Source organism: Aethalodelphis obliquidens, unplaced genomic scaffold, assembly GCF_003676395.1.
Source record: "Aethalodelphis obliquidens isolate GAN/ISIS:26980383/991018 unplaced genomic scaffold, ASM367639v1 scaffold2, whole genome shotgun sequence".
NCBI lineage: Eukaryota > Metazoa > Chordata > Mammalia > Artiodactyla > Delphinidae > Aethalodelphis > Aethalodelphis obliquidens.
The window spans coordinates 34,909,391-34,933,693 of record NW_020837946.1 but is presented as its reverse complement, the minus strand read 5'-3'; the positions used below and the strand labels follow the sequence as shown (position 1 = coordinate 34,933,693).

Genomic DNA, 24,303 nt, shown 5'->3' with positions numbered 1-24,303 from the left:
CATGTCTTGAGATTCACTCTCACTGAACCAACTCGTGAAATAGTCCCATCTGTGAACCAATCTCAAGGGCCAGGAGCATTGAAAGAGCTAATTGGTCAATGTTCCACAGCTGAAGTTAGAGGTGGGCTCAGCTTTTATGGAACTTCACGACTTCCCAAAGATACTGGGGGCTATGAAGAATGGGATAGTGGAAAATGAATGCTTGGAAGTAACACAGTATCTATGTATGTCCACTACCTAGCCTAAATGGCTACCCAAATATATACCTCTTCTATTGGCTTATTGAGCCCTAGTATTCCAACCTTAGAAAGTCCTTTGGTTAAGGCTTGGTCCTCTGCTAATGTGCAAGTATCCCTGTTACATAATACATTCAGACATAATCATCAATCATGGGCAGGTTTAGATTTGTGAAAGGGAGAGAGCACTCAAAAGCATGAGAGGCTTCAATACCTGAAAAGGAGAAGAAACTACCAGAAGGAGAAGTGAAGAAGAGACTTAGGATGCTAATGACAAATTGTGTCTCATTTTTAAAAGTGGATGCTTTTTTAATGGTCAAAATTATTTCCCAGTACCCACAATAAGGTTCCTCGCAGCTGCACTGGGCAGGCTGAGGATGCCCATTTGTCATCTCCAGTCTGAGAAAGGCTTTAGGAATTCACAGACCACTCTAGATACTTGAGTCATTTTTTATTAAACTCTGGTGGGCCATTCCAAAGAAGGAAGATGGGTTTGTCCCAGGACTTTTCTCTCTACTCAACTGAAATAAATGAGATCTGTAATCAGCCATCTTCTTCCTGACTCCTAATAAAATGCACAGACATACACATACTGTTAAAAGTATTCCATTCTCTCCTGGGTCAAAATCCGTACAGAAAAGATGCTTCATGCAATAATCCTGGAGGCCCCCTAATGTGCCAGTTCAGAGTTATGAGCATTTTAATGAGGCATCAATAAGGTACATTTATCCCTAGTTCATGCCTACCCTGCTTCCCATTACTTTTCTCCCACCCTGAAAGGCCTAGGAACAATCTGGATCAAAGCAAGCTAATAGAACTCAAACTTGATAAGCTGATAAGCCAATAGGACACAAGACATAAATGTCGACTTATTCTTTTACTATAAAAATTTAAAAGTTTGTCCTACTGTATAGCACAGGGAACTCTATTCAATATCCTGTGATAAAACATAATGGAAAAGAATATGAAGAAGAGTGTGTATATATATATATATATATATATATATATCTGAATCACTTTGCTGTACAGTAGAAATTAGCACCACATTGTAAATCAACTATACTTCAATAAAATAAATTTTTAAAAATTTAAAAGTTGAGATACCTTGAAAATAGAATAAGTAAAGAGTATGTTTTTAAAAACTAGGCAAACAGTTTGGGCTGTTGGCACATTATTTATTTTTTTATCTTTTGGTTGCATCAGGTCTTAGTTGCACCTTGAGGGCTCCTTAGTTGTGGCTCGTGGGCTCCTTAGTCGTGGCATGCAAACTCCTAGTCTTGGCATGCATGTGGGATCTAGTTCCCTGGCCAGGGATCAAACTCCCGTCTCCCACAATGGAAGGCAGATTTCCTAACCACTGCAACACCAGGGGTGTCCCTGGCACACTATTTTTGATTTAAAAATTTTAAAGTATAGGTTTCCACTGATTTACAATAAAGACAGACACCCTTATAGTTTGTTTAAATGTATATGTGTTTCAACAAATTAAATATCCACATGGAAAACAATGAACTTCAATTCATAGCTCCCACCATATACAAAAATTAACTCAAGATGGATCATAGACCTAATTATAAAATCTAAAATTATAAAATTTCTGGAAGAAAATATAGGATATTTTTGTGACTATTGTTTAGACAAAGATTTCTTGAATGTGATACCCAAAGCACACTCCATAAAAGAACAAAATGAACTTCACCAAAATTAAAAATTTCTGCTCTTCAAAAGACACAGTTAAAGGAATAAACAGACAAACCACGGACTGGGAGAAAATATTTGCAAACCATATATATATGATAAAGAACTTATATTCACAATGTATAAAGAACTCACAATAACACATTTTTCAAATGGGCAAAAGAAGTGAACACTTTACCAAAGAAGATATACGGATGGCAAATAAGCTCATGAAAAGATACTCAACATCATTAGTCAATAGGAAAATGCAAATTAAGACCACGGTGAGATACCACTTCACATCTATCAGAATGGCTAAAATTAAAGCCACTGACCATACCAAATGTTACTGAGGATGTGGAAGAATTAGAACATCACAGACTGCTAGTGGGAAAGTAAAATAGTACAAAACATTAGGAAAAGTCTGGGAGTTTCTTATAAAGTCAAACGTATACCTACTATATAACATAGTTATTCCATTCTTATTTATTTACCCAAAGGAAATGAAAGGATGTGCCACACGAAGACTTTCCCACAAATGATTCATAGCAGCTTTATTTGTAATAGCTAAAAATAGAAACAACAAAAGGTCCATCCACAGGTAATAAATAAACAAATGGTGATATAGCAACATAACAGAATACTATTTAGCAATAAAAAGGGAGGAACTATTGATACATGAGGCATAAGCACAATTAAAACAATTATGCTGAGCAAAATAAGCCAGGCCAAAAAAAGAGCATATAACGTATGAGATAATTTACGTAAAATTATAGAAAACGGAAACTAGTATAGTGACAGAAATTGGATCACTGGTTGTCTGGCAGTGGGAAGGGGTAGGGAGGACAGAAGGAGGGTTCACAGAGGGGCACAAAGAAGAAAATTTTGGGGGTTATGCCTTTGTTCTGCATCTTGACTGTGGTGAAAGGTATACACATGTTAAAACATCAAACTGTACACTTTAAATATGTGCAATTTACTGTATATCAATTGTACCTCAGTAATATATTAAATAAATAAATGAAATTTAAATATACATTTGTTGAAAATATCCAGCCATATTGTCATTTGACAATATTTGCTGAACCTTCCATGCACTGAGGCTATAAAAATAGGCATGAGTTGTAACTCCTATACTCTAAAGGCTTTGGAAGTTGTTGGAGAGTTCTAATTTTGGACTTGTGGAATGGAGTTGTTTGTGGGACATAATTACATAGATTTAGGATCTAGAAGTCTAGAGCCAAGGACAGAGCTGTGAGCTGAAGATAAAGATACTGGAGTTATCATTCGTACAGAGCAAATGAAATTACTTACATGGAGGAGGTCATCTAGAAATAGAGTAGAGACTCAGGAGTGAAAATACTGAGGACAGAACACTGGGAGTACCAACATTTAAGAGGCAGGAGAAGGAAGATGCCCTAGTGTGAGACCGGAAAGAGACCATCCCAGAGCTTGAATGAGCTCAGAGTGATAACACAGGGGAGTAGAGTGTTTTCACAAGGAGGACAGTGTCAGATCACTCGAGGAGGCCAGGGAAGATAAGGGGTAGACACTGTCAACTGATTCTGGCACATAGGAAGTCTCTAGTGACCTTGGTGGAGAGAGACACTTCGTGTGTCATTGCAGAGAAGAAGCCAGACACCAGTGCTCTAATATTCTCACCTTGCAGTTTGGTTATTATAAAGGAGGCAGAAAAGCAGCAGTTGGACATTTGAATTGTCCCTTCTCAGGATGTTACAGTACACTGGAGCACTGAAAAGATGACGTCTGTGTGTCTAGACTTCTAGCCTTTATTTCTCTGCTTTTTCTTTTCCCCAGATAAACACAGTCATACTCCTAATTTTGATCAGAATTCATGGCAGTCGTCACTTCATTATTGTTTTTCCCCTTCACTCAAACCCCTAGGTCACTTACTTCTTTCTAGCTCCATCTCTTCACTTCATGCTGCTAGAAACAGTGGTCCATGTCCATCGTTTCCACTTCCTCACACTCCCTCTGCTCGTCACCATCTTCAGGCATCCAGAAATTTGGTCCTGATATGTTGGGGGGGTGGGCAGGGAAAGGGGTGTACTGTCAGATCAGGGGTAGCCTAGAGAGTTTGGTCGCCAAGCTGTGAGAAGCTAAGTGTGGTTTGATTTTCCAGCCGAGAACTATACTGAAATGTCTGAGCTCTTCACAACCAATGCTCTTTACTCTTTAGTATAATGACCTACCTGTTCCCTTGCCCTGAGATGGCCCTTTTCTGCTAACAGCTGCAAGCACTTGATCGCTATCTGTAGACCATCTGTTCTGCTTGTGGCTTACTGGCTAAAGGGGATCCTTGGTGGAAGCCTTTCAGATTTGGATTTAAGTAGCTCTCTTTCAGAGAAGTTGACTTTGAGTAGGGTTGTTATTTTAGGTTTTATCTTATGTCCTAGTCTCAGTAACTGTACTTCCTCCTTCTTCCTCACCTTGTACTAGAATTTTTGGAACAAAATCCCCACTCTGCTTCCTATTCCTTAGTAGCTGGCTTATTAGCTGGCTGTATCAGACAAGAATTTCAATCGGTACGGAAACACATCTGGTCTGAGGTGAGCGGATCCTCACCCTACTTATACTGCAGCATCTTCCCCCCTTCTCCTCCTTGTCCAATCAGTCATCATCTCTGGGACATGCTCCTGCGTCCAAGCCTTTCATCCCCAGTTTGGTAACTAGATTTCTACCTTCCAGAATTTCTCCTCTTTGTGGCCTCCTTGGCTCAAAATCAGTTCTGGCTATAAGTCTTCAGTCTTGGACTTCATCTTAGAAAATCTGATTTCTTGACTTTCTCCTTCACCTGCCCTGTCAGATACTCATTCTCATTAGTAGCATCTCCCGGCTCCATTCTGAGACTACTCATAAACAAGTTAGTTTATCTCCAGGGATTCGATGGAGCAAGCTTATGCTGGCTTGATAGAGCCAGCTGTAAAATATAAATATATAGTAAGATAAAATAAACATAAATATATAATGTTGTCAAACTGTTGGTACCTTGAAATTGGCCATGGTAGGAGTATTTGTAATATGGAAATCGGCAAATGCTACAACTGGGGCCTTTTCCCCTTCTTAAAGGTGGTTTACTAGCACACCAGTGCTTGTTTCTCTCCATAATTGCCCCTGCAGAATTGCGCACGCAGTGGACAGCCCTAATTCCAGATCCGCCAGATTTCAGTCTACCTTAGCCTCCAGCTGCAGAGAACCCTTTCATACCCACCTACATCCAGGGATTTGACATTTTGTTTCCTACTTTAAAACATTCACTTTTAACATTTAATAATGGAATACATATTTTGAAAATACCTTCGGGACTTTAACTAGACGTATCCAAAACTACTGACCACACTATTTGAGAATGCTAATGGAGTACATCTGTGTCTTCAGAATAGATTTAATCACATGAAGCAGTCATTCGTGGGGGGGAACCTACCTACTCTGATGTTTCAGTATAGGGAATTCATGTGTCAGTATCATAGATGACTCATCACAGAATATTAACTTCTGTGAACTTCAGAGTGGAAGAAAGAGGACCAGTTAATTATTATAGTTATTTCAGAAAGGCTGGTACAGACTGTGCGGTGATAAAACTGCATGAGCCAACCAAAACATCAAGTTGTTTGCCTTTGACAAGATTCTTCTAAGATCATGCTGTTAGTTCATATTGATCTGGAGTTCTGTTACATATTTCTTCCATTAATAGCAATGAAAAATAAATTATTACTTATCATTGCAGTATTGTAGTAAATAAAACCATTCAAAACACGGAAGGAAAACAATAATAAAAAGGATGTTGAAAGGCTGGGGACCACTACACCATGACTTTTTAAAGAGCATGCCAATTTTTTATTTTAAAAAAGCTAATATTTAGTTACTATAAACACAGAGAGGTTGCTAGTTTAGTGACTAGACACACAGGCTCTGGAGACAGACTGCCTGGATTTGTATTGGGGCTTTGTCACTTACTATATGATTTGGGGCAAGTTACTTAACATCTTTGTGCCTCAAGTTTCTCACCCGTAAAATGGAAATAAAAGCACCTACCTCACGTGATTGTCGTGAAACCAAAATGAAATAGCACACAAGGTGCTTAGAATGGTGTCTGACATGTCATTAATTAATTAATTACAATTAATTAATTAATATTTGCTCCGTGTTCATTATATATGCTATTTCTGGAGTGCTTACAATGTGCCAGGAGCTGTACTACATGCTTCATATTCAATCTCCTATAACCCTCTGAGGTAAAAATTAAACCCATTTTATGAGTAAGGAAACAGACTCTCAACGAAATGATGTAACTTTTCCAAGGTCTCATGGCCAGTAAGTGAAAGAGCTTGGCTTGATGTATTTTAGTTGTTTTCATTGAAATGATAGAAAGATGTAAAACCACAGCTTGTATTGGAATCCAAGCCACCCGGATATTTAGTATTCTATTGGGAAACGCTTCCTTCATAGTCAACCAAACCCTTGCATGCTGTGGCATAAACTATTCTGGTTCTGTCTTCAGCAGAGACAGGAACGTTCATCAACATCCCTGTGCTTCCACTTGAAGACTGTTACTAAGTTGCCCTTCTGACTTGGTTCTGTGTTCTCTTGGTTTTAAAAACACACAACTCCCACAGGCCTTCCTCATGAACTCTATTTATTAACCATAGAATAATCTCCACAGAAGTATTTCCATTTTCTCTAACTGTAATTTTTAACTTAGACTTTAAATCTGAAGTTCATTATTAATGTAAGTAGGGCACAGTATCCTTTGGCTGAACTTGCTTCACTCATGAAGTAGCTGCATGTAAGGACTCCCCCATTTTGGACTTCCTTATTCCACCATCCCATCTAGAAGCTTCTATCCACAATGTGCCACAATATACTTAATAAGGATTTTTAAATGTTTCAAGTTTTCATGCCACTTTGTTTCACAGGGCTGAGTCTAGATTCACTTATATTTAGTTGTGCAATCAGGAAGACGAATGGCAGTGTGGACCGGCACTCTTTACAAGATAGATGTTGTTATCCATTCAATCACCTTGTCTGGGTCAGGCACGGTGCTAGACACAGGAACAAAAGACACAGTCCCTGCTCACAGCTAGTGCTGAAGTCTCATCAGGGAGATAAATGCCCAATTACCTAATTATTACATTAGAGAAATGCACAGGAATCAACAGGAACCCAGGGAAAAGGGCAGGAAGGCAGCATGGAATGCAGAGGTGCGGGGTCTGATAAAAAAATCCTGGGTAACTAGTCAGAGAGCCAGGCTCTGACCCCACTTTTACTATTAACTTCATTATTATGCCATCAGTTGTTGTTGAATTGTCCTTGCTGCCCTGCCCTGAAAAAATAAAAAAAAGAAAGAAAAAAGATATGTTGGGGTCCTAAGCCCCAGTAGCTCAGAATGTGATCTCATTTGGAGATAGGGTCTTTAATATGAGGTCAGTAGGGTAAGTCCTAATCCAATATGGTTGGTGTCCTTATAAAAAGGGGAAATTTGGACATAAAGACAGATGCATATGGAGGGAAGCCAATGTGAAGAGACACAGGGAGAAGTCAGCCATCTATAAGCCAAGGAGAAAGGCCTGGAACAGATCCTTCCCTCACAGCCCTCGGAGGAATCAACGCGGCTGACACCATGATTTCGGACTCTTAGCCTCTGGAGTGTGAGACAATAAATTCCTGTTGTAAGCCACCCACCTCGTCTGTGGTACTTTGTTATGGCAGTCCTAGCAAACTAATGCACCATTTCCTTGTTACCAGCATACCCCCATGTCTCAGGTTCCACGCCAGGCAAGGCCAGTCCCACATGTGTGACGATCTGGGCAAAAGTGCTCAGAGTACAACCAACAAGAAAAATGCCTGAATCTGCCTTTGGCTCATTCCTATGCTGTGACCCAGAGGAATCGCGAGATTTCTTTAAATAGTGGGTTTGGGTTTACAACAAGTTCCCTTTGTCCTCTCTGGTGTGGTATCCAAAAGCGGCACCGGTGGGCTTTTGTTTATAAGGTAAGTAATATACAATAATGTGGGGAATTTTAGAGTACAAGCTATATCCAAGCGATAAAATAAAACTTTCTTTTAAGTAACACATCAACAAGGCATCACTTAAAATAAATGGTTAATAAACGTACAAGATGTTCCATCTCACTACTAATCAGACTTGTGACAAAACTACTCTTGGTCAACAGAAAATGCTAATACACATCAGAGAACGAATGAATGAAGGCATCCTGAATTAGTGACAGTGTGTACACCTATAACACACACCAGGGCCATTTGTCTTCCTGCTGGCACAACTAAGGTTGAATGAACCTCAAATTATTTTCCTAGAATACACAGTGACATGTAACTTTTAAAACCAAAAAAAAAAAAAAGAAAAGAACCCCTTCTATTAAGTATATATTCATTTCAGCTCCTGAGAAGAGAAGGTTTTAAACAAAAATCTGAAGACGTGAAAAGATAACCTAATATTTAGCACCTGTATAGACTAAGAAAGTTCAGCCAAGGGACATCATTTGTTTTTTGTGTTTCCAACATGTTTTGCCCTCAGGCCGGCAAGGTTATCCTTTCTCTTCTCACCCCAAGTTTTCCTCTTTCCTGGAAAATTTCCAAGCAGAACCCCTGGTTCCAGATCATAACCACTCAATCTGCTGCCATTGGAACGCCACGGGAGTGACTCATGCCTTTGGATTTGCCTCAGCAGGTCTTCAACAAGTCTTTGTTCCTCTGCCCATCCATCTCTCAGCCTCTCGGCGTTGGCCAGGGTCCACAATGGGCTTTTCTTTCAGTCTCTCTTGACTTCTGTCCTTGTACCTTTTAAAGAAATTGTAATTATAAAAATTATATACAAAGGGAAAAAGAGAAGTGTACAAAGTTAAAAATGGAAAAGCCCTACCCCAGCGGCTACCAATGTCAACAGTGTGCCTATCCTTTAAGATACATAGATTTCCACCCTCCTTGCCCTCTTTTTAGAGCACGTACTGTACATATTGTTCTGACTTGCTCTCATCACACAAAAATATATCATGAACACTATTCCATGTCAACACATGCATAGCTCCCTGGTTTTCAACAGTTATTTACTATTCCACAGTGTACATACACTCCATTTTTTTAACAGTTCCTCTATTCATAAATGTTGAGGTGGAGTCTAACTTTTTTCCTCCTGCAAATAATACTATAATATTTGTATTATAGTATTTACATGTATATAGACATACATGTAAATATATTTCTGCACACTTAGTATTTCTGTAGGAGAGACTACTTGTAGTGGAAATGCATGGTCAAAATATATATGCATTTTTAATATTTACAGATACTACAAATTGCTTTCCAGAAATGTTTATCAATTCATACTATAGTCAGTTGAGTATGAAAGTTGTTATGTTTTTATACACACTCACAAACACCTTATATTAAAACACTTCTTTGCCAATCTCATAAGTAAAAAATGCTGTCTTGTTCTTATTTACACTCTGATCGTTGATGAGGTTGAATATGTTTCTATATGCTTATTGGCACATATTCCTTCTTTTGAAAAATTACCTCTTCATATCCTGCGTTCGTTTTCTTATTTTGCTGGTTCTCTTTTTTGTATTGATTTCTAAAAGCTATTTGTTATTTTGCATATTAACTCTTTCCTATTGTGTATATATGTTGCATATAGTTTCTCCCATTAGTTAATATTGTTTATGGTACCTGTCACTGTATAGAAATGTTTGGGTAGTTTATTTGTTTTGTGGTCAAATCTGTTTAATCTTTTCTGTTATAGTTTCTGGGGGTTTTATCATGATATTTCTAACTAGTTTTATTAAGACAACCAATACAGTAAAAGAGTTTCCTACATTTTCTTTTAGCATTTTATAGTTTTCTTTGTTTAGATTATTAATCCATCTGGAATTTTTTCTGGAATCTGGAATAAGATAGCATATTAGTTATGCTTAACTCATCAGAAGGCTGCTTTTTTCACTCAGATAACATTTCAATGTGTGTGTTCAGCAAGTAAATACCATAGAGTGACTCAGAGATTCAGGCTCCCTCCATCCTGTGTTTCTACCCTCCTCTAGGTAAGGAGTCAGCAAATTACCACCCCCAGGACACGTAGACCCACTGCCTGTTTTTGTAAATAAAGCGTTATTGGAACACAACCATGTCCATTTGTTTACAAAGTGCTTATGACTACTTTAAAACAGCAGATAGTTATGACAGAGACCTCATGATCCACAAAACCTAAAATATTCACCATATGGCCCTTTATAGAAAAAGTTTGCTGACTCCTACTCTGGAGTCTCAGAACCCTTCGTTTCCATATGGCAGATGGAGACTGAGAGATCATGCAGGAGGTTTTCCACGGTTGGGGCTGGAGGTGGAGCACAAAACTTTCATCTACATTACACTGGGCGCAGTTCAGTCACATGGCCTCACCTCACTATACAGGAGGTTGAGAAATGTGAATTAGTTGTGCACCAGGGAGAAAAGAGAAACAGAGTTGTGGAATTATTAGCCATTCTCTGCCACAGTATGCCCTGCAATTATTTGTTTCTTTTTCCCTCCCTACTTGTAATCAGAATAGGCTAGATTATACTGCAGAAACAAACAACCCCTAAATCTCAGTGGTTTAAAACAACAAGGTTTATTTCTCACTCATACTCCTGTCCAGGAAGGGAAGGTCAGCAGCGGTGGCATTGCTCTTTATCATCATGCACTGCAGTCCAACGGAGCAGCTACCACCAGGCACCTTGCTGATTGTAGTGCTACAGGGGAAAATAGAACACACACTAGCTGTTAACTTCTGCCCAGAGCTGATTTCATTGGCTGCAGCAAGTTGCAGAGCTACCCTGTACTTCAGTATGCTGGGGACACACAAACCTACCATATGCTTTGAAGAAAGCAGAGCTGGAATATTTGTAAACAGCTCTAATGAACACCACACTCACACACACAGAACACATTCAACTCCTCCCAAAGGGAGATCCCTCAGATTGTACCCAGTCCCTGCACCTAGTCAAAGTCAAGGATCTCTAGATGAAAGGCCTTCCAGTAGGTCTGGATAGCGGCCTGGAGCCCAGCGGTCAGTGGTCTGGAGCCTAGCAACTAAAAATCACTCTCTGTCTCCATACTTACTCGGATGCCAAAATTCTGATAAAGACAATTGACCATGGCCTAAAACTGGCTTCTGGGATCTGAGCTGCTTCCATGAATGTGAACCCTGCTCTGAATGGCCATGGCTAGAGAATCAGGACAATCTAGGAGATGGAAAATAGGAAATATGGCATTTTGCTGAAATCTTTCAAGGAAAAGGTCAGCCTCATTGCAGGATATGCATTTTTCCCCCACGCTTACAATTATGCACATCAGATAAGGGGTGTAAGTGACAATATGGAGGAAAGCAGCAGACACAGATTAAAAATACCTATATGGAAATATTATAATATACAAACTAACATACTCTGTTCATCTCTCAGAAAATGTCTACTCTTTTTCTTTTTTTTTTTCTTTGGTACACGGGCCTCTCACTGTTGTGGCCTCTCCCGTTGCGGAGCACAGGCTCCGGACGCGCAGGCTCAGCGGCCATGGTTCACGGGCCCAGCCGCTCCGCGACATGTGGGATCCTCCGGGACCAGGGCACAAACCCGTGTCCCCTGCATCGGCAGGCGGACTCCCAACCACTGTGCCACCAGGGAAGCCCAGAAAATGTCTACTCTTAACGATTCTTGTTTGTTTGCTGAAGAAAAGACTTTCACTTTTCCATTTAGCTTAGAAAATAGTAAAATGAGATTCACAGATTATAATCATAGAGAATCATTTTGAAAAAGAGTCATGTTAGCATTATACAGATAACCTTCTGATCAAAATTTCAAATAACGTAATTTTTCAAATAAATTCTCAATATCTGGTGTCAGCACCAATACATATCTTTTTCATATTTTATTTCTTTGGATTTTTATATCTCCACGTAATTATAGGAATGTAATTCATATATTTAAAAAATCACTTATGCTTGACTCATCAAAATACTGCTTTGTTAGTTATTTGATGTCCAAGAAATTTTCAAATGCTTATTGAATAAACCCTCTCTCCGAGAAAGTTTTCACTTTTTTTTTCCTAAGAGTAGATTAATTTGAACAGCAAAAGGTTTAAGTTTTATTTGAAACTCACTGTGTATAAACTTTTAAAAGTCTGATTTCTTTTGCTAGGTCCCTTAATAACCCTTGAAAGTTGTAATTATTTTCTTTAGTTACTTTATAATTGTCTTTTCATGGACTAGGCGTCCACTCCATTCCCAGTAGAAAATTAGTTTTAGTCTAGTTTGTGGTACAGTGGCTACTACTATACACCCATTCTCCATTTATTTATTTTTCATCAAATTCAATGCTTTAATATTTTCACTCTCCATATACACACCAGTTATTCTTGTGGTTACTACCTACTCACTGGGAAACAGCCCTTAAAGGTAAAAGGCCATGTATGGGCTTCTGAAAACCCTTTCTTCCCTCTGGTCATATTCAGGTCTTGAAGGCTTTCTTCTTTCAGACTTTACTAAACAAATTAGATTTGGAGTCCTAGGAAGTAATGAAGTGGTAGAAGAAAGGAATGAAGACTGAGTTCAATGTTCTCTCCAAAGCCCTTCCTAGGAAAACAATAATTTATTACTCATTTTGGAATTCTAATTATGAGGAGAAACTCCCCAAAACTTAAGTGAATTATTTTGCCAGAGGACCTAAAAAGTGCATCAAATTCCAAGTCAAATTGTTACAAGTTACCTTTCCGTCTTAATTCAATAAGCAATATGATGTTTATCCTTTATATTTACATGTAATATGGCTTCTAGAAGCAGGTTTTCCTTTCTGTAGCATAGGGGGGCCAGATTGTGTAGGTTCAAACCCTCCCTCTAACATTTCTCCTCTCCATGCCTCAGTTTCTTTATAGAAAAAGTTCAAAAATACTACCTACCTGATTGAACTGTTTGAAGGATTAAACAAGTTAATACTGGACTTCCCTGGTGGCGCAGTGGTTGGGAGTCCGCCTGCCGATGCAGGGGACACGGGTTCATGCCCCGGTCCGGGAAGATCCCACATGCCGCGGAGCGGCTGGGCCCGTGGGCCATGGCCACTGAGCCTGCGCGTCCGGAGCCTGTGCTCCGCAACGGGAGAGGCCACAGCGGTGAGAGGCCCGTGTACCGCAAAAAAAAAACAAAACAAAACAAAAAAAGTTAATACTTATAAAGCACTTACAAATATTTTTAAATAAATTATATGATCCATACACCCATCCAGTGCAACAAGAACCGCCACCACAAGTCACAAAAGAAAATAGGTTCCTTGGCTTTCGGCTCCTTTATCCCTTATTAGGGCTGTGCTTTGTCCACAGGGGCACACTATGTTAGAACATTTGAACTTTACCGGAAAGGTGTTTGTATCTAATTTCAAATTATGAATTCCTAAACATCGGATCATATACCATTCTGCTGTACACTCAGGGGCCCCTTAGAGTTTGGAGCGCGAGAGGCGTTAAGTAACTCCGGCCTGCGTATTTGCAAGGGGCTTTGACATCCAAGGAGCCGCTGAGAATCGGTTATTGGTATTGAGAAAAAAGGAGGTTAAGTCACCCTGAAAAAACAAAACAAAACAAAACTGGAGAGATGCCTGCATTTCACTCTACTGCCTCTGGAAGAGGTGTGTTATCTAAAGTGCTTCCATCATGAATAATGATTGAGAAACTGCCTTTACTCTCCCGACTACTGTACTCCCAGGCAGAAATCCATGGGCTGGTGCCCACGGTGTCTATCTGGAACTTCGTTATCACGCACGTTTAGAGCAACCCGTCCTCCAGCCTGAAAGGCAGCGAAAGGGAGGAGCCGGGATACTCCCGGTTAGCCGCGTTTCTAAGGTCAGACCCAACAAACCCAGGACCGCGTCTGGTTCTTCAGGTCATTTCGGAATCGGCTACCTTTGTTTACATTTTGAGCTTGGCTCAGCACCAGAAAGCATCAGTGCTTTCTAAAAATAAAAGCATCTTGCATTTGTAGACGGTGCTGGGGGGAGCAAAGTTCATTCTCCTGGGTACGGGAGGATGTCTCTCCTGCAACACGTGCGGGGTGTGGCAAAACCTTTGAATAACAGTGGCAGTTTAAGTGAGGCGGCGGTTCGGGGAAAGGCGAGGAGGTTGGTGTGGGGCAGGCAAAGCGCGGAAGCTGTACGGGGATTCTTCTAGAAAGTGGGGTGGGAAAGGAGCTAGGGAGGGCGTGTGGAGGGAAGGGATCTGTGTCAGAACGTGCGTGTGAGCGGATACAAAACCCGAGAGAGGCGTGAGCAGCGCTGTGTGTGCGAGCGGGAGCGAGGGGCGCCGGCTCGGGCTGTGTGCGCCTGGGTGAGTGACACCGAGGGGCGGGCTGGCCGGCCGGCCGGCGGGCGGGGGCAGCCTACGAGGGGCGGGAGTGTCCCTGCGTGGAGCGGGCCGACCCGGAGTTGTGTCAGTGAAGGAATCTAGCCCGGGGGCCGAACCGGCTGCGCCCTCCGCCGCGAGCGCCGGCTGCGCGGGGCGAGCTCCGGACGGCGCGCGGCCCAGGCAGCGGCTCCTGCTCCGCCCGCCCTCCGCGCCGCAGGGGCCGCCACCGCCGCCGCGCCTCCACCGGCGACCGCGCCCCCGATCCCTGTTCCCCGGCCCGGGACGGAGCGGACGGCGCTTGGCACAGAGGTAAGCCCGGGATCCCCGGCCGCCGCCGCCGCCCGGGACCCTCTCCCCGCCAGCCCGCCGGGCCCGGGCCGGGACGCGGGGCTCGGGCGGACGCGGCGGGGCCTGCGCGGCCGGGACGGTGACTGAGCCTGGGCCGCGCCATCCGCAGCCTGGGCCGCCCAGCCCCAGCCGCCTCCCGGGGCGCTGGGTGTGGCCCCCCGCTCGGCGCCGAAGCGGGCTGGCCGAGCGGACCGGACGCGGAGGTCGCCGTCCTTCCTTTCTCGGGCCGGCACGGGCGAGCTAGCCGGCTGGCGGGAGGAGGCGCCGGGTGCGGCGCAATTCGCGCGCCCGGGGCGAGCGTGTGGCCGCCGCGCTCCGACGTGGACCCGCCCGCCCCGGATCTGAATCGGCCGCGGTCCCTCGCCTGCCCTCCCCCGCGCTAGAGTCCCCTTCCACCCGCCCGGCGGACGGAGACCCACCCCCTCCCGCTCCGAGCCGCCTCCGCCGGCAGCGTCTCGCCCTTGATCGCCGCCCGGCCTGGGGGGCCGCGGGTCCGGGGAAACCCGCGCCCCTTGGGCGCCAGGCGGGAGTAGGATGCGGCGACCCCCGGTGCCGGCAAAGTCGCCGCAGTTGCCCGCGGCGTGACAGGAGTAGATGCCGAGCGACCCGGCCGCGGGACGAAGCGGTCGCGCTGCCGCGTCTGAGCGGGCGGACCCGGAGTCGGCCGACAGCGGCCCAAGCCCAAGACAGCGGTGGCTCCGGAGATGCGAGAGGGTCTTCCCGCTCTCCCTACATGCTCGACTTTTCCGAGTCTTGGAAGATCGGCCCCGCTCTCTCCCACTCTGTTCGGCGGTTAATACTTACTGCAGACGTAGGAGGTGAAGGGCTGAGACTTTACCTGGACGGGGATGCGACTGAAACCTCCCATCTTCTCAACTGGAGGTTTCCACCTCTTGGGGGTTTGGTGTGTGTGTTTGTGAACTTCCTGAGCCTTCAATTCCCAGCAGTCCAGGTTTTAGCAGATGCCAAGGTTTTGGAGACCTGACATGTAAAGATTCTTTCTGTGCAGCATTTTCCTTTGAGTGTATTACAGAATCTGTAGGTTGAGAGCTAGTGAAAAACCTTGAACTTCAAACAGTCTCTTTCTTTACATAAAATATTATGTGTAATATTTTTCACTTATTTACATTTAAAGAAATATTATATTGAAAACTTTTACCAATCGTCTTGCAAGTAAGAAAAAAAAACGACTCTGAAATTTTAGAACCTATGCAGAGGAAGAAGCTTTATGCCAGTATTTAAAAGAGTAAGGTCGTGTAACCTTTATGACCGGTTTAGTTTGTCTTCAAGGAACGATTCATTGCCATTATGATTGATTTTGTTTTCTAGAGATAAAGCAGATGTGCAATATGGCAGGGAAAAGAAGGGACAGGAAGTCAGAAATTGCTTCATTCTGGAAAAGAAAGAAAAGAATATTCAAGTAACAAGTACAGTGACTTTGAAAGATACTCTGAAAGTGAAGTCTACAGTTGCCTTCTGGATAAAGTATTTGATTGGCCTTATCAAATTGTATCAACCAGAAAGCAGTGTGTTGTATGGGTGGGGGCAGTTTTTATCAAGTAATTGTAGTGGTTTTTTTTTTTTAATTATAGTGTTTTTTAAAAAATCTGTGTATGAAAATATTTGTTGGAGCTCTAAGTGGGGAAAAATCAACTTTGGGAATGATTTTCTATTTGGACAAGGCAAATACTGCTGCAGTCTCTAATTAGAGTTTTGGATTAAACTCAAGCTTTGTTAAAACCTATTTTATGGGGCAGCAGAACAAAAAATATGTCCGATTCTTTGTGTGGCTTTAAACACACACACACACACACACACACACACACACACACGACTAGCTCCAAAGGATAATTTGCATAAAAATACAATCACTTGAATGCAGGGAATATTTCAGAGGATAGTAAAAAAACCTCAACATCTGGGGAAGGAGTATATTAATTGGAAATTTTCTTTCTTTCTTTAATCCTTGCCTCTGAAAATATTAAATAGTTTTTCTAGGAATCAACTTAGTTTAAAGTACTTAGGCAAAATGATCAAGACTCCTTTTGTATTCGTTTTGTTTTAGGGAGCCCCATAATGAAAGCCTTCAATTGACTGTTTCTGTGCTTGCACTGATTTTCAAGTGGCCTTTGTGGGGATAGGTGTCTGTGGGCTTGTGAGGCTGCTTGGCCAACCGCTGTAATGATCAGGAAAAGAAAATGCTTAGGCCACACCATTTCAGTCTTTGATGCGCTGCCAATAGGAAGCGTCTCAAAGACCTGCTTTGCCGTGCAAATGGAAATACTTTCCATCAGAAGTTAAGCTTTAGAAACGTTTCATTTTTGGTTCTAAGTTTTATCAGTTTCTCAGCCTCTGATCATAGAGTTGTGCTGTTGTCATCAGTGAACATTCATTTATGGCTTTTGTGTTGAAGGCACCTAGGTGGTCTTCATCCTGTTTACCTTTACACAGCTTTAATCAGTGTCTCATGAGGCAGGACAAGAACTTTTGGTTACAGTTTGATAAATGGAAGAAGTTGAGGTTGCTCACGGTAAGATCTAAGCTGCTACCACCTGTCTCGCCATCTGATTAGAGTGGAGTGGGTTTTGGATTAGACAGATACTGCTTACTCACTGCTCCCTTGTGCTTCTTTCCCAGGCATCTTCTGTAGACCCTTTACTGTTATTTGACTGTGATAATTGAATCAGATGGCTGTTATAGTTTTTGTACACAGAACAGTTGCTTTCACAAGCATGACATAGGACATGAGGGCAGATACATAATATGGGCAGATTTAAGTGATGGAGTCTGTTTATTGATCTCTGAATGATCGTGCATAATTCAGCCAATCAATTCATTCCATCACTGTTCTGTCTTAGAGTGTAATCACACAATTGAAATGTGATTTTCACGATACAAACAGTTAAAAACCCGGTACACATAATTCTAGAAGAAAAACAAACCTTTCTTTTTTCTTCCATTTTTTTGAAGTAGTCTGCTATGAAGGTGTTATTTCCTGGACACATCAAAATGGCTAATTTGGAGTTGTGATGCTTGTTATGTAAATAGGCCATATGTTGAATTTCTATAGAAGTTTATTCGTTCAGTGTTGTGATAATGGATAGGATCCCCTAAGTACCATAGCTAAGAAAAATAGTCTGTGAGGATGCATTTCTCTCTACTATTTATATCCTTCCCATTATTTTTGTTTAACAGCTAGAGTTCTTATTTTCTAATAAAAATATTCTTAAATGTGATGGTGTTATTTACCCTTATACATACAAATCTTTCTCTCTAGTCCTGACACAAACTCTATTCTCATTTATGCACCTGTTTAATAGTTTTCATGGTTGATGTCCTGTTGTTAGGCCAACGGCTGCATGCCTATCAACTTTTTATATCCTCTGCTAAACCTCTTCCTTTCACACTGTAAAGACCTTTCTTTTCTTCATACTGTTAGCGTTCTCTTCATCACCCAGACTGGAGACCTAGGAACCACCCCTGACTCTTCTCTTTCTCGTTCATTCCAGTAGTAAAATCGGGCCCCAAGTCCTGTTATCTCTTCCTTTGTAAGAGTTTTTCCGAGCCAGCTCCCACATTTCCTTGGCATTCCTCACTCCCCACACCCCGATAGCCCAGGCCCTCGGCCATCCCCATTCTAGGATGATTGTAATCTGCTACATACCGTCTCTCTGTAATTGAGTTCTCCCCATGCTTCGCACTTCATCATATCAACCTTCCTAAAGCCTCTTCTCCTTAGAATTCTTATCCAAGGATTGCCTGACAGGAAGTCTGAGTTGAAGTCAGATTTGTCTGATTCCAAAGCTAGTGCTCTTTCCACTAGTTCAAATTCTTTTTATGCCCCTCCCCCTCCCCTCCCCCCTCCCCCCCCCTCCCCCTCCCCCCCCCTCCCCCTCCCCTCCCCCTCCCCTCCCCCCACCTTTGGTCCAAGGTCTCAACCTGGTTTTATTATTTTTTTAAATTAATTTATTTATTTTTGGTTGTGTTGGGTCTTCTTTGCTGCGTGTGGGCTTTCTCTAGTTGCAGTGAGCGGGGGCTACTCTTCACTGCGGCGTGCAGGCTTCTCATTGTCGTGGCTTCTCTTGTTGCAGAGCACGGGCTCTAGGCACGCAGGCTTCAGTAGTTGTGGCACGTGAGCTCAGTAGTTGTGGCTCGCGGCCTCTAGAGCACAGGCTCAGTAGTTGTGGTGCACGGGCTTAGTTGCTCTGCGGCATGTGGGATCTTCCTGGGCCAGGGCTCAAACCCGTGTCCCCTGCATTGGCAGGCAGATTCTTAACCACTGTGCCACCGGGGAAGCCCCTCAACCTGGTTTGGATATACCTCACTCTTGCCCAAATTTTACTTACCAACCTTATTTTCTACTTTTCTAACATGAACCTTCTATTCCTACTAATTGGATCTCACTGTCCTTCTAAGATGACTTTGTACCCTTTTGTTCATGCTCTCCCTTTTAGAATGTCTTTTCCTTTTTCCTCTGACCTAAGCACAATCTCCAGGTTAAGTCTGATCGCCCTAATCATGTTACTCTCATTGGATTCTTCCTCTTCTGCCCTTTTGTCCACATCATTCTTTAGACCAGTAGATACTCTCTTATACTATTGTGTTCACAATTCTTGCTTTCCCAATGAGATTGCAAGTCCCTGGAGGGCACTGATGTACCTTGTATGCTATCTTTGAACCATCTACAAGCTTTGGGCATAGCAAGCCCTTGATAAGTAGACCTATAGAATCAATAAACTAGAAAGGTGAATTTTTTTTTTTAAAGATGGGCTTTGATATTGCCTGTGTACTGCTCATCAGCATGTCCTCAGAGCCTAGCTTGCAGCTTGACACCTAGTCATGACCTCAATAAATATTTGTTAACAGAGAAATTAATGTTGACATTGGATAAAAGGGACAAGCGTTTGAAGGAGGCATCTGTCAAGGAGTTTTTTCCCCATTTCTTCAGTGGTTCTAATCAGCCTCTCCATTCATCAGCTGTGAGGATTCTGAGGCCTCGGCATTTTCCAGAGTTGAGGTACTGATGGAGGCTGGCAATGGGAGTTAGAATTAAGGAGGCTGTCATTATTTTAAGGTGGAGTGATGAGTCCCATTAGTTAGCAAAAATGAAAGGATTGAGGCCTTATGCCAGTATTTTATACATAAAACAATTAGAGTTATCAGTTTTATAAACGTTCAGCTAATCGGCTCCAAAATCCAAGACTGTATTGCAGAGCCACCCAACTTTTTCATTTAAAAGCTTCTTGTACATTAAAAAAATAAAGCATCTGGGGATCCATCTAGGGATGAAAAGTGAGGTAGGGAAAAATTGCCACACCCATCATATAGTATTCAGGACAAAATGCAGTTCCTTCAACTTTTAATAAGACTCACTTTGTACAAGGCACTGTTTCTGCCGGGAAGGAGTTTATAGTCCAGCAGGAGAAATAACACATGTATCTCAGAAACAAAGGTCTAAGAGAGCTCAGAAGGGAAAATTTCCTTCAGATTGGAGGGCGGTGGGGACCTTCCTAGAGTGACAGTTATTTGAGCTGATTATTGAAAGGCTTTGGGTCAGATTTCAATAGCTATTATTGGGAATATAGAGATGAGGGAAGGGCAGCAGGGTTGGGAGGAACACAGGCCAGGCATTCCAGGGTGTTTTGACTCTAACATCAGTCCTCTAATATACTACCACTGCTTCAAAAGCTGAAATGCCACTAGGACTCTCCTGGGTACTGGTGGTCTGCAGTGTTCCGTAATGAAACTTGAAGGAGATACGGAGACCTGAAATAGGTACTTTGGTGCCAAGTGCTGAACTGACCATGACATAAAGCTCAAAATAAGTCTTGTAAGCCGTATAACTGGTGCGTTTCTGGGTAGCATCCAACTGGCTTAGAATGCTTGAAGAGGTCTCCTGCGGTATGGAAACACCACTGAAGATGGACACTTTCATAGTAATGTAAATAGGAAGAGGTCAGCACTGATTGTGGTCCCAAGTAGCCAGCCATCTGTGGGACCCTGCCCAGTGATCCTAGCAGAGCTCAGTAAATGAGTAAACATACTGTTATAGTTCCCAGATTCTGATTCTGTATAACTACTCCATGGACTGTAAAACTAGGACCGATGGGTGTGAGTTTCAGGGAGACAGATTTGGGGTCCGTATAAGGAAGATGGTGGTCCTGTTATGGACTGTGCTAGTTCATGAGGTGGTAAGACCCCATGATTAAATGTATTTAAGCATGAGCTATACCATATACCAGGCAATGTCTCAATACACGCATCATCTCTGTTCTTCCTCAAAACAGTGCTACTGCCCCCCCCCCCCCGCCCCGCCATTTTACTGACAGGCAATACTGAAGCCTAGGAAGGTTGAGTAGTGAGTACATTGTAGAGCAGGTGTCAGCCCAGGCAGTTTGAAGGCAGCGACTGAATATGTACTGGATGAAGAAAGGATGCAAACGTCAGATGGCCGTTAGGAATTTTAGGGGCCCTTCCTAACACTAGGATTGAGTCTTTAATTCTCCTTGGAGGATCAAGATGCTAATTGTTGCCAAAAACTAATTCATTAACAGCAGCACGCAATTCCTAGAAATTCAGAACAAAGTGAATACAATCATCGTCATCATCCTGATGGCCACCACTTAGTGATCATCTCATTTAAACCTAACAGCTATCTTGCAAGGTAGAGATTATGTATCCTTTTAAGGAGGGGGCTCTAGGAAGTTACATAGCTGGATCAATCTGCAGAGTTGATCAGTGGCTTTTTTCTTACACCACCCTTTAAGGTAATTCGTGGTGATACGGGAAATATTTACCTATCAGTTCGGCACAGACACCGACCAATCAGAGAGGCCACCAGCTATATACCACGCTGTGGCCCTTCCCAGTGATGAACGTCCCCTGAGGTGATGTGGAGGCCAAGTCCAAAGGGATGTGAAAGATTTGGTAATACACCAAGGCCACACATCTGGAGCTCCAGAAAACTAGTGACTTTTATCTGATTTTATACATGATGTGTAGTACTATTAAAGAAAAAAAACCTTCACCTGTAATTATATTTCACATATATTTCTAAATAAAGAAAAGTCGTTTTGCAATGGTCACGTTGTATCTTCCTTATAGATGGCAGGCCCTTCTGCCTCATTCCTTTTCTACCTTTTACTTTCCTCCAGTCAGAGGCTCACCTGTCTGGACAGGGATCTTGCTCCATTATCTCGCTTTCCTTCAGGGTCTCAACCAGCCTTCTCTCTCGTCACATAAGGATTCATAAGCCTTTCCGTTCTTTAATAACAAGAGAAGTCAAAAACAAAATCCCTGCGGCCCCTTCCCTGTTGGTCTGGTCACGTTGCATCTCCCTCCTGGGCTTAGAAGGCAGCTCCTTGAGGAACAGGTCCTCACACAACACCCACACCTCCCCAACCCTCTACAGCCCTGTCCTCTCATAATGGCCACCTCTGTCCTGCAGACCGCCAGCTTCATTGTGCAGGAGTCTCTGGTGTTACTGATCACTACTCCTTGAAACCTTGCCCACCTGTTTTCTGAGTCATTCCTTTCCTGATGTCTTTCCTGTTGCCCAACTGCTCTGTATTAGACTTCTCTGCTGGTTCCTCTCCTCCTCTCAGACCTCGGTACCCTCTAGGGTTCCCCCTTCAACCCTCTGCTCACCTACTCTTTCCTTCTGCTACCACCTATATGCCATCGATTCCTAAATCTGCAACTCCGAACTCTTCTGACATCTGCTCCAGGTGTCTTAAACTCAGGGAGTTCAGAACTCTTACTTCTGCAGCCAGCATATTCCTTCTGTGTTCTCTACCTCAATTAATGAAACCCACTTGACCAAGTTTAAAATCCGGGAGCTGTTCTAGGATCCTCACTCTTCCTCAACCCGTACTTTTCACTGATGACTAAGCTGTGTAAAAACTGTCTTCTCAAACCCTTGAATCTGTGCTCACGTCTCTAGGCCATTACCACCACGACTGCCTAGGTTCGGGCCCTCATCACTCTCTTGAGGGTTACTGCAGTAGCCTTGTAACTGGTCTCCCTGCCTTCTGCCTGGCCTGCTTCCAATCCCTTCCCCACACTGCCGCCTTTCTAAAAGGCAAATTTGATCATGGACTCTCTGCTGCTTAAAATCCTTCAGCAGAGTCACTGTTTCTCCAGGATAAAATCTAAGATCCCTAGCCTGGCACAAAAGCTCCTTTGTGATCTGGGCTCTCCCTTCGGGTGTGTATCAAAGTCTTCTCTAATGATCCAGGTCCTCACTGACTACCCCTCCCCACAGCATCCCTACTAAAGGAAATGAGTTGTTACAGGAGAGGAACGAGAGGAGGGATGGGAACAGACAAGAGATTGAAGAACTATGCTGTCCAGTACCGTGGCCACTAGCTGCCTGTGGCTACCGAGCACTTGAAATGCACCCAGTCCAAACTGAGATGTGCTATGAGTGTGAAATACACCACGGGTTCAGACTTGGTACGCAAAAAGGAATGTCAAATAGCTCATGAACAAATTTTATTGACTACATGTTGAAACAATAACATTTTGGATATAATGGGTTAAATAAAATATATTATTGCAATTAACTTCATGTTTCTCTTTATGTTATTTTTTTTTAACATGGCTACTAGGAAATTTTAAACTACCTGTGTGGCTCGCATAATAGTCATATTGGACAGCATCGTTATAGAACATCTCCTTGTTCCCAGGAGATGCATCCTGTTATGAGCCAAGCCCAGGAGCTTTTGGAATGATTAAGTCAGCCCTACAGGTATAGAGAAGCAGCAGTTGCTCAGTTTCTTAAGTCCACAGATATTAAAGTGCTTTAGATAAGATTCAGAATCAGAGAGACAGTTTGTGAAAACTACAGCCAGGAGTCCTTCACACAGTGTGCACGGGGCTAAAATCACGAGTCTGGCACATCTGTCTCGCCAGGCCCACCCAGTCACCATCAGGAGAGGGAAACGGGGATACTGTGTGCTAGAGGGAGGATTTGAGGTAGACAGGAGGAGCTAGGGCAGGGCAAGTGGAGTCCCGGGAAGCCTCTTGCTTGTGAGGTACAGACAAAACACCGAGAGCCACACCTAGGTCTCTGAGATTCCCCCATCCTGCCATGGACCCTTTCCCAGTGGGAGAAGTCCCAGGTCCTCCACTGTCTTGAGCCTCAATAATATGTACATGATAAAGCCATTGTGCATCAAACAAAATGACGTGCCCAACAACTAGTACTCCTCAGTTATGCCTTAAGATACCGAGGGCAGCAGTCTGTGGATCATTTGGCCCAGAAGCCTTGAGGAAGGTATACAGACCTTTCTCAGGGTCCCAAGGACCTTGTCACAAGGACACAGAAGATAATATGTCCTTAGAGATCTGCAGAGCTTTGTTTTCAAGTGGAAAAGCCAACCAGTGATGGGAAACCAGAGCTTACCAGGATGGAGCATGAGGGAGAAACCTGGAGGTGAGGGGAAGAAACCATGACTATCATGGGAAAAATTCAGGAATCAGGTGCGGGTGAGTCTGATAGGCAGTGGGACTCAGCGCCTCTCTCCTGGTGGTTTGTGTGCTGTGTTCTGTTGAGCCCTTTGGTTCTGAGAAGAATGCCCCTGGGCAGTTGCTTTGATTTGCTTTTACACGTTAGACATTAGTATAAGATTCTGGTAGGAGGAAA

The 24,303-nt window shown here is 43.0% G+C and overlaps 1 protein-coding gene and 1 long non-coding RNA gene across 6 annotated transcripts in view; one reads left to right on the top strand and one right to left on the bottom strand.

Annotated features, from left to right (window-relative positions):
- Window positions 1-6,553: 6,553 nt before the first annotated feature.
- LOC113629876 (uncharacterized) lies at window positions 6,554-12,981 on the bottom strand. Of its 2 annotated transcripts, XR_003436740.1 has the most exons (4): window positions 12,876-12,981; window positions 12,357-12,484; window positions 10,566-10,675; window positions 6,554-8,732 (listed from the first exon to the last, which is right to left on the bottom strand). It is a non-coding gene; the product is annotated as an uncharacterized LOC113629876 (long non-coding RNA). The 2 variants fall into 2 exon arrangements; XR_003436739.1 differs by lacking the exon at window positions 12,876-12,981 and having other exon boundaries at window positions 12,357-12,866.
- Window positions 12,982-13,312: 331 nt separating this feature from the next.
- SPATS2L (spermatogenesis associated serine rich 2 like) overlaps window positions 13,313-24,303 on the top strand; it is a 168,842-nt gene continuing 157,851 nt past the window's right edge. The window contains exon 1 of one of the 4 annotated variants that reach the window (XM_027124749.1): window positions 13,313-13,811. The gene's annotated coding sequence lies outside the window, so the exon portion shown is untranslated. Of the gene's footprint in view, window positions 13,812-14,184; window positions 14,292-14,351; window positions 14,619-24,303 lie in introns of those variants that run through there. The other 3 variants (XM_027124744.1, XM_027124736.1, XM_027124775.1) reach the window with 3 other exon arrangements.